This window comes from Microtus oregoni, unplaced genomic scaffold (assembly GCF_018167655.1).
Source record: "Microtus oregoni isolate MIOR12 unplaced genomic scaffold, Mior012 000005F_ref0000423, whole genome shotgun sequence".
In the NCBI taxonomy this organism is placed as follows: Eukaryota; Metazoa; Chordata; class Mammalia; order Rodentia; family Cricetidae; genus Microtus; species Microtus oregoni.
The window spans coordinates 14,191,365-14,201,464 of NW_024543064.1; positions in this window are offsets into that span (position 1 = coordinate 14,191,365).

A 10,100-nucleotide genomic window follows, 5' to 3' on the forward strand; every position below is an offset into this window, starting at 1 on the left:
CCATACCCTAATGCACTGCCCCCCATCCTTCCTTGAAGACTGGTGGTACCCTTGTGCAGTGATGGCCATGATAAAGTCTTGCTGGGTGCCCTCCTGATGCTGCGCTAGGCCTGCGCACTGCTCACCAGTGGACCATGGCTGGTCTGGCCATACCTGCTGTGCTGACATCTATACCATTGATGTCCATACCAGTACTGCACAGAGCTTCCTGCAGTCTCAGCTCCTGCTGGCAGTGTGGAACTGGTGGCCACAACCTGAATGGAAGGACATGTTGAGATTTGAGGACAAAGGGCCACTTCCCCTTGTGGGCTCGTGTGAGGCACGACATAGAGTGTTATCCATTTTCTTCTGATGTCCAGCTCCCTTGTGCTCAGGCTTTTGTAGGTGTCCATGGTGGACGCTCTGGATGATGGACGTGCTCACAGCTGCGAAAGGACAAGCAGTTCGTGAGCTCGAGAGCAGGAGAGGCCAGAAGTGGCCGCTGAAGGGCCATCAGCCAGTGTCAGGACCTCAGGCTTTGAGTAAAGTCAGGGTGGCCTCTCCCCTCCCTCTGCTTTTTCCTCCCTTATTCTTTGTTCTACTTCCCTTTCCAGAAACATGTGCTGGGCTGTGAACCTGAACAGGCGGCAGGGATGCTCTGCCAAAGATGGGCTGTGCCCAGGCCAGCGAGTCATGGCCATGGCATGCCTCAGCCACTTGGCTGTTTCTCACACAGCACAGCCCATGCCATTAGAAGGAAAGGGCTGGGTTCCTCGCTTGTAGCTCTCCGTGTTTGCTTTACATGTTAGTATCCCTTCTCCCAATTTTTCTGCCTTCAGAGTTAAAAATGACAGCCCCTCCCCCATCCAAAAAGACAAAGGGAAAGCTGCCCCATGTCTAGAATATAGCAGAAACCTGGCATGGACAGGAGCATGAACTGAGCTTCTGTCTCATCTCTGGCTAGGTTTTAGGCCTCTGTTTGTGGGCATCTGGTCCCCCAGCACCCTTGAACCTCTGCAGAAGTGCCCAGGAACCAGTCCTCCCTATCTCCCCTCCCTCCCCAGAAGGAAATGATTCTGGGCCGAAGCCAAGGAAAGGAGCATCAGCTGTTTGTCTTGGTCCTAGCGGGTTTTGTATTCCCACCTTGTAGCTCTTAGCAGAAAGCATTAGAAGACAGAGCATGTTTGTGTGTGGTGGTGGTGGTGGTGGGGGTGTGTGCGCGCATGCGCGATCTCAGACAGGCCTTCACAAAATCCCAACTTGTTGGCAAGGAAAGCATTCTGTTCTACTTGAAGTTTCATTTGAAATTCAAGTCCTCTGGGGGCCCTGGACCCTCGTGGAGTCGTGGAGCTTTGAGCTCACCTCTCCTCTGCCTTTCTGGAACCAAACACAAGGGGATACATGGGTTTAAGGAGCCAGTGATGGGATCCCAGCTGGGCACAGGATCCTAGGGCAAAGCTGTGGCGCCCCAAAAGTGGTCTGCGCTGCCAACATACATAAATACATACAGTCTGAACTTGACACTGTGTAATTTGGCCCAGAACAATATGTATTTTGAACTCATTTAGGTGAATAACTTTTGCATTCCGAGTGGCTGGGGAGCCTTTATTGGGACACATTTGCTGTCTACAGAAGTATGCCTTTGTTCTGAGAAGTGGCCTCGGAACACTTTGCTGAGCTGTCCCTTTGAGTGAATGTCACCCTCTCCTCGGTTTCAAAAGACCCAAGAATGCAGTCCCACAATCCTGCAGGAAGCAGACACTGGGGTGAAGGAGATGGCTTTTGTTTTTGTGTTGGTTCTCAAACCTCTGTTTACATCTTTTTTTAATGTAACCAGCCCATAATTGGATTTTACTTGTCATGGTTCAGTCTGATTGCATTGTTGGAAGGACTATTTTTGAGCCTGTCCAAATAAACTCTGCAGAGTATTTCCACAAGGATGTAGTCCACGGAGCTGGGGCTGCCTTCCTCCGGACTGGTCTGAGACTCAAATGGTTTCCTGTTGCATGCTTTCTAATTGCATAAACGCACAGGGGTGGAAGGGAGAAGGTGGAAATTCTAAGTGCCGGAAAAAAAAAATGTTAAATTTAGGATAATAAGCTCATCTGGAAGCCATCACCACTTCCTTCAAGGGTGCTGAGAGCACCACTTCAACTCGGACACCAGTGGATGGTGTCAGGACACAATGTGGTCCTGCACAGGCGCAGGGGAGATGTCCTGTGTCCAGCAAGCAAAGCAGCTCTGTGTGGGATAGGACCGTGATAAAGAGTAGGAGGAAGAGGGCAGATGAGCAGGAGCAAGGAGTCAGGGCTGGACAATAATAGATTGCAGGCCTACAGGCTTGACTGTCAAGCCCTAGGCCTAAGCTCCTGCTCCATCCCTCACCGGCCAGGCACCAGGGGGAGGTTCCTAGCCTCCAGACTTCAGTTTCTTCTGTAAATGAGATCAGGGGAAATTCCAGCCTGTAGTCTTTGAGGCTCAAATGGATGTGCTATTAGTACAAGCTTATAAAAACACCATCTAGGGTAGGGCTTGGTGCTCAGTGACACACAAGGCCCCAGGTTCCATCCTTAGCACCTGGAGAGCAGATGGTAGGGAGGACAGGTAGGTGGTCAGATTGTTTCAGAAAGGGTTGAAATCTGCACATTCCCAGAGAGAGAGCAAACGGGGTGAGCAGTGTGAGCCGTTTCAGGGCGGCCCACTCAGTGGAAAATGCTCCATCCTCACCCTTCCTGCACACTCTGCTTCGTTCTGGTGCGTACTCATGAGACCACCGCGACTTCTGGCCTGAAATCCTACGTAGCTTTTGGACTCAGTGTTGAGCATATGGACTTGGTCAGTACCAGGCCAGGATGGGAAGGAGGAGAAAAGAATGGCAAAGATGCGGAGACCATAAAACAGCTTCCAGCCTTGGTCGGAACTGTGCCACTGCGCAGTCCAGGGTAGTAGGTTTTGGTTATTTGATCCTTACTTTGTGGGTTCAGAGCCAGAAGCCCAAGCTGTGTGTTTGGGGGAGATGTCGAGAATTCTTGGAGGAGGTGCGATAAATGAGGCCCTTCAATAGGGAAGAGAGAGAGGGTAGAAAGTCAGTGACAATACCTTTAAGTACTCAGGAGGGAGAGGCAGGTGGATCTCTGAGTTCCAGGCCAGCCAGGGCTACATAATGAGACCCTGTCTCTATAAAAAAATTTCTTTTAAAAAGTGAGGAAAGGCAGGGGGAGAAAGTTCACTTTTATTGCCACCGTTTTCTCTTGTGTCTCGCCAGTTTGAGCCAGCATTACACACTTTGATCAAAGCCTTGGATGATTATATGGTTAACATTGATTGAGCATGTCATCCGGGCTAGTTACTGTTCTCACGTGTACCACACCTAGTTGCCATAGCATACCCGTGAGAGAATAGTGTTATCCTCACTTCATGAATAAAGGCAGGTTTCTGGAGCTGAATGAACTTAAGAAAAATCAGGTTGAGGGCAAGAATGCAACAATGCCTTTGGCCTCGACCCCACAGCCCAGGCTCTTCAGCAGGCTCTGTGCTCCTCAGAAACACTGGGATGGGTTTGATTGTGTTTAAACTTGATTTGACTTAAACCAGTTTAAACATGATTTGGCACAATTAAGCCAGGTGAAATTGGTAATGGCCCATCTCATTGAAATGAAATTGGTAATAGTTCCAGTTTGAAATCAGCTAGGATTCTGTTTGTTTTAAATGGCCATTTATTATTCAGAAATAGTTTTTTATTTTGGTTTGGTTTTTCGAGACTGGGTTTCTCTGTGTAGCTTTGGAGCCTGTCCTGAAACTCACTCTGTAGACCAGGCTGGCCTTAAATTCAGAGATCCACCTGCCTCTGCCTCCCGAGTGCTGGGAGACTCCGCTGCCCGACTAATTCTGCTTTTTTGTTTGTTTGTTTGGGGTTTTTTAGATTTATTCTTATTTTATTATTTTGTGTGTGTGTCTGTATAAGCTTGTGTGTCCAGGCGCATGCAGGGCCAACAAAGGGCACTGGATCCTCTGGAATTGGAGTTACAGTGGCTGTGAGCTGCCATATGGCTGTTGGGGATCAAACTTTGGGTCCTCTGCGAAAGCAGCCAGTGCTCTTAACTGCTGAGCCATCTCCCCAGCCTTGCTGTTTTTTTTTTTTTTTTGTGTAGGTTCTAGGGAACTAACAACTGTCTGTAACTCTGAGATCTAACACCCTCACACAGACATACATGCAGGCAAAAACACCTGCACATAAAATAAGTTACTTGCACATAAAAATAATTTAAAAAAATGTTTCCCATCTCCCTTACGTGATTTAACGTTTTACGTATTACAGGTGAAAAACAGATTATCCCAAGCTACTCGCTACAGATTAATAGGTGGTAATGCAAGATGGTCTTCCCAGCCAGTTTTTTCATTGGTGGGCTGCAGGTTTGATTACAAAGGAAGGACCAATCACTTTACTACTTACCTTGGAAGGTAATTTTATAAGGAATATTTTATAATTTATTTGTTTTTATTTTATGTGCAGGAGTTTTGCCTGCATGTATGTCTGTGTGAGGGTGTCAGATCTTGGAGTTACAGACAGTTGTGAACTGCCATGTGGGTACCGGGAGTTGAACCCAAGTCCTCGGGAAGAGCAATCAGTGCTCTTTAACCTCTGAGCCATCTCTCCAGCCCTCTTAGAAGGAATCTTAAAGGAATCACAAACCTAAATGTTTATACATGGAAATCATCAGCCAGCTCTAGTTTTAATCTTTAGGGTGCATACCCACTCATCGATAGCTTTTTCATCAAGAGATTGAGGGCAGAAATCGGTACAAGGAATTAATCATTATTTTTGATCACCAACCAGTCCTCTCAAGGAAAGTATGTAAGTTAGTAATAACTGGGCTGCTTTCTTTTTTGATCCCTAGCCTCAAAGCTATTATCAAAACATCTTAATCTAACCTGAGGTCATCCTAAGGCGTCGTTTCAGCTGTGATGCACTCTGAGACCTGTGAACACATCTCCCAACATCAAGATTAAAAGACTTTGAGCCAGCCTGGCTCCTGGCATTCAATTGTTTTCCTTAATCATTAACCTGAACTTGAGATCTCTGCAGGTCCTCAGGGGAAACTCGTAGGTTCTAGCTGTGTGACAATCCCTTGTATATATTTTTTAATCATCAAAGCTCTATTTAAACGAACATTATTATCAGTTAGCTGGTACAGCTTAAGAAATCATCTTCAAGATAATCTACAGGTAAAAATACCCACTAGAACAGGATGTTTCCGTGAGATGAACACACTACATTACAGGCAGTGGGGATTCCCACACCCATTCACACCATGCCAGATACCAGAGAAAGATGGCAACGGGAACCACGTGAAGAAGGCACAGCAGACACAAAAGACATTCCGGAGTCTGTGCTCTCGGGGCCTTGCTTACCCGAGACTCAGCCATCAGGGACTTTCCTCCCAGTGGCTGACACGTCGAACTTCAGTTGCCTCTGACATGTCCCACTGGCAGCAGAGCCCACACGTGCTGTTTCCCGTGCAGGGCCCTCAGTGGATCTTTCACGGTGTTATCTGTTCACGGGTGGCACAAGTCTTTAGTCCCAGTATGTTGGAGGCAGAGGCAGGTGTTTGTCACTTCAAGGCCAACCTGGTCTACATAGAGAACTCCAGGTCATCCAGGGCTACATAGTGAGATCCTGTCTAAAGATTAAAAACAAAATTATTTGTTTATTCCAAGGGCTGGAAAGATGACTCAGAGGTTAAGAGCACCGTGGTTCTTCCAGAGGACTTTGATTCAATTCCTAGCACCCACATGGTGGCTCCCAACCGTCTATGACTCCAGGTCTACTAAATCTAATGGCCCCTTCTGGCCTCCGTGTACACTACATATGTGTGGCGCACAGACATAGGCAAAACACCCACGCACAACAGAACATATTTTAGAAAGTGTTCTCAATTTCATACATATTATACTTCACCATATTTCCCTGTTTCCTGCCTGTCCTGCTGAATCTGTCCTCCTCAGTAGGTTCTCTCCAACTTTCGTGGCTTATGGATGTATGTATGAATATATTTCTGTGACCCACATTACATATATTTTTATTGCTTTAATCATTTAAAGGGAGGGGGCTGGGCATATGAATGCAGGTTCCTGAAGAGATGAAGCCTCAAATTCCCCTGGAGCTGGAGTTGCAGGTGTTTGGGAGTGTCCTGATGTGGGTACTGGAAATCCAGCTTGGGTCCTCAGGGAGAGCAGTATATACTCATTATTACCACTGAGCCACACCCCCCCCCCAATCCTGACCCAATAATTGTTTTGTTTTTGTTTTCCGAGACAGGGTTTCTTTGTAGCTTTTGGAGCCTGTCCTGGAACTAGTTCTTGTGGACCAGGCTGGCCTCGAACTCACAGAGATTCACCTGCCTCTGCCTCTCGAGTGCTGGGATTAAAGGAATTAAAGGCGTGCGCCACCACTGCCTGACCTGACCCAATAATTTAAGTAGCGCTGCTTACTCGAATAAGCGCACTTACCAGCCAACGCCACTAGAGAAGATGCCCCCCCCCCCCCCCAGCCTTTAACTGCCTGTGTCTCTCCGTTGTGTCTCAGGAAATCACTGAGATTCCTAATTGCCAGATGAGGAAACTGAGGCTCAGCAAGCGCACCCTTGGAGTAAGGCGGGGAAGCTTTGTGCTAACACACCTGGACTCCATCCAGAGACTCCGAGTCCGGCGCCTCTGCTGCACTGTATATACGAACCTCCCTAAAATAGCTTTCATTTTATGGAGCACGTGCTGTTCTCCAGGAACTGTGCCCGGCACTTCACATCCATTTATCTCCTTCAATCCTGGCTCCTTCTCAGAATCTCACCTCAACCGTCACTTCTGCCTTGTTTTCTGGAAGCGGCTCACTAACTCTCCCCTCCCCCACCACCTTACTCATCCCGCTTAGTTCTCACAGACCAACATGAAATCCTCCCATCTGTTGGCTTTCTATGATAGCCTCCTCTCTGTTCTTAGGGTTCTGGAACATTGGGTCTTTATTGGCCTAGTCCATGGTTGGGTCCCCAATATCTCATAGCTGCCTGGCACATAGGAGACCCAATAAATATTCGTTAAATGAGTGAATGAATGCTAGCAACATGCCTGGATTATATGCTCTTCCTAACTGCATTTGACAGATTGAGAAACCTAGGCACAAGCATGGAACAGTTTGCACGGAGCCCCGGAGTCCGGGGATGATGAAGAGCGTGGAGACAGATCATGCAGGGAGACACCGGCTCTTCTCATCAGCTCAGCGATGACCGGGGTTCTGTGGATGTTTTCAGGCTGTGGGCCCCGAGCAAGAAGGAGGGCTTTTGGCTGCTTTCACTCTTCTTTCTCCAGGAGGCTGCAGAGGTTTGGACCCCCAAGGAGGCCAGGCTGACAGGATTAGAGGAAACAGCTGGCTCAAGCCCCATGCCCTGCAGGAGGGAGTTTACATTCCCCAAGGACCCTGGAGGGGGCAGCTCTTTGCAACCCAGTCACATTCCAGATCAGTCGTTTTCCCCAGCCCAGATGTTTGCTAATGAGCCGGGGTGAGGGAGCATTCAGCCCTCGGCCCCAGCTCTGGGCACCACATTACCTCGGCCCCAAGAGACTGGCCCGGGGCCAGCAGGCTCTGGCCATGAGCCTGTGCCCTGTGCCAGCCAGGCCTGCCTGGGCAGCTGGAGCTGTGCTGCCAACCAGGTGTATCTCCTGGAGCTTGGAGACTCTGACTTGACAGGTTCTGCCTTTCCGGCAGGGGCCCCATTCTCCGGGATCCCAGGGGTGCAGCATCCCAATAGGAGGGGTGCAGAGGCAGCCAAGAGTGTGTGGAGAGCACAGGATCATGGCTGTGCATTCAAATCGAGCCTTTGTCAGTCACTACCGATGTGATGATCTTGGGAGGGAGGGGGTGGCTAATAATACTTTTTCCTCACTAGTACAATGGAGCAAGGGATTCTGGTAAAGAGTAGATGAGATCCCAACAGACAGACTGCTTAGCTGGGTATAAAACTGTAGCTGCTAAAAAGATTTTAAGTCCCTTTTCTAGGTCCCCTACCCACACTGTAGCTTCCTGTCCATCCCTGGTCTTTGCCAGGCAGATGTAATCAGCTGTGAACCCCATGCCTTTGGATAGGGGTTTGGAGCTGCTCTGGAACCTCCCTGTGTTTGAGAGGGTGCTGGGCTGCACTGCCAAGGGCACTGGCTGGGATTCCAGCCTTCTTCGTTGCTTCTGCTGCTGCCGCTGCTGCGTATGATCTGATGAGCAAATTACTCCGCAGTTAGCTTCCTGCAGTGTGGGAATAGGTTCTTTTCCTGTTTGCCTGCTTTTAAAATTACATTGATTTAGTTTTCTTTGTGTGAGTGTGTGTTTGTGAGCACACTTGTGCCACAGCACAGCTGTGGAGGTCAAAGGACAACTTGCAGGAGTCAGTTTCCTCCTCCTCTCACGGTGGATCTTGGGGATCAAACTCAGGTTGTTAGGTTAGGTGTCACTGAGCCCACTGAGCCATCTCACCAGCCCTTCTTTGTTTCAGACAGCGGTTCACACAGCCCAAGTTAGCATGGAGCCAGTTAAAGCTGGTCTTGAACTCCTGACCCTTCAGTCTCTGCCTTTCCAAGGTGGGGATTACAAGCACACGTCACCATATCTGGTGGGAGCGGGAGCGGGGCTCTTACAGAACTTACAGACCGTGGGCATCACTCCCATCCTGCCCGAGGTCCACATTGACACTGCTGGCAAGCTTTGGCAGTAAATGCCCTCCAGTGGTCCAAGGCTCAGGACTGGTGTCTGTAGTACACAGCCTCCAAACCTTAGCCTCTTACTGTGTAACTTTTTGGTCGTGCAACTTAAGCTGTTTCTGGGCACTTTGCATGTATTAAATGGCAGGTTACACTGACATGAGATGAAGAGCCCTGCCTTAGGGGGCTGATGGAGGACGTCCTAAAGAGAGAGCAGCATGAGAGCGGTATCCCAGGCCGCAAGATCGCACCTGGAGAAGGAAGACATGCGCGCTCCCTGCGGGTTCTGGGAAGGCTTTCCACCCTGGTGGATGAAGAAGGCATTGAATGAAGATGGAGGGAGGGAAGAATGTACACTAAGAACAGCATTAGAGCTGTCGATTTGGAGAGCAGAGGGCCTGGGACAGCCGTGGCATTACCCCTAGGCCACCAGGAGGCCTCCTTGCCACCATCACCCCCCACCCCCTTCTCCCCCACTCCCCCCACCCCCGGCCTCATGCCTGGCAACTTTGAAACACCAGCTGAGCAGGGCTGAGTCCATCTGAGCGACTGAACTACAAGGCATGGATGACTGATGCAGATGGATCTCCAATGTTCACCATCCTGCTTGGTGATGCTCTGAGCTGTCACCTCCATGGAACAAGGACACTACCTTTGTCCTCTTCTTAGGGTGGCTTGGAACTGGCTGTTTAGTTGACCCTGAGTATTGGGTGGGCACCGCTGGACCCAGTCATGGAAAGAAGCCAAGGTTTCCTGCATACTAGGCAAACACTCTGCTAACTGGGCTACAGCCGCAGTCCAGATAGATCCTCTTATTCTGTTGGAACAGGCTACACCAGTGCGATTCACCTTAGTGGATTTAGGTAGATAGCCCCTCCCTTAGGGAAGCTGCACTGTGCCTTCTTCAAGGAGACAGCGAGTAGCTTTTGGCTTTCTCTGGATGCTCCAGCTAAGTTGTTTGGAGGCAACTGAAGGTCAAGGAGCAAGGAACACATCCCAGATGGGAACCCAGCCTCCTGAGGGAAGATTGGGCACAGCTTCGGATAGGCTGCTGGTGCTGGAACCCCAATAGGCTGGAGGGCTACACTCAGCAAGTGTCCAAGGTTTTGTCCGCTATTGTCACTCCAAGGCCTGGCAAGACCCGACAGCCCAGAAAAGCCTGGCGGAGGGGAATCAAAGCCTGCGAAGCGGCCGGGCACCTGGTTCGTGCCCTTTCATCTCTGTCCCGGCCGTCGGGAGAGTGGGGCCCGCGGCCTGGGCGCCCCTGCTCGAGCGCGGAGGGAGCGGCTCTTGCTCGCCCGCCCTGCCCGTGCGTCCCTCCCCTCGCCGCCGCTGCCCCCGCCCTCGCTCCCTATTTGGAGCTGAGACACCCTGACGTC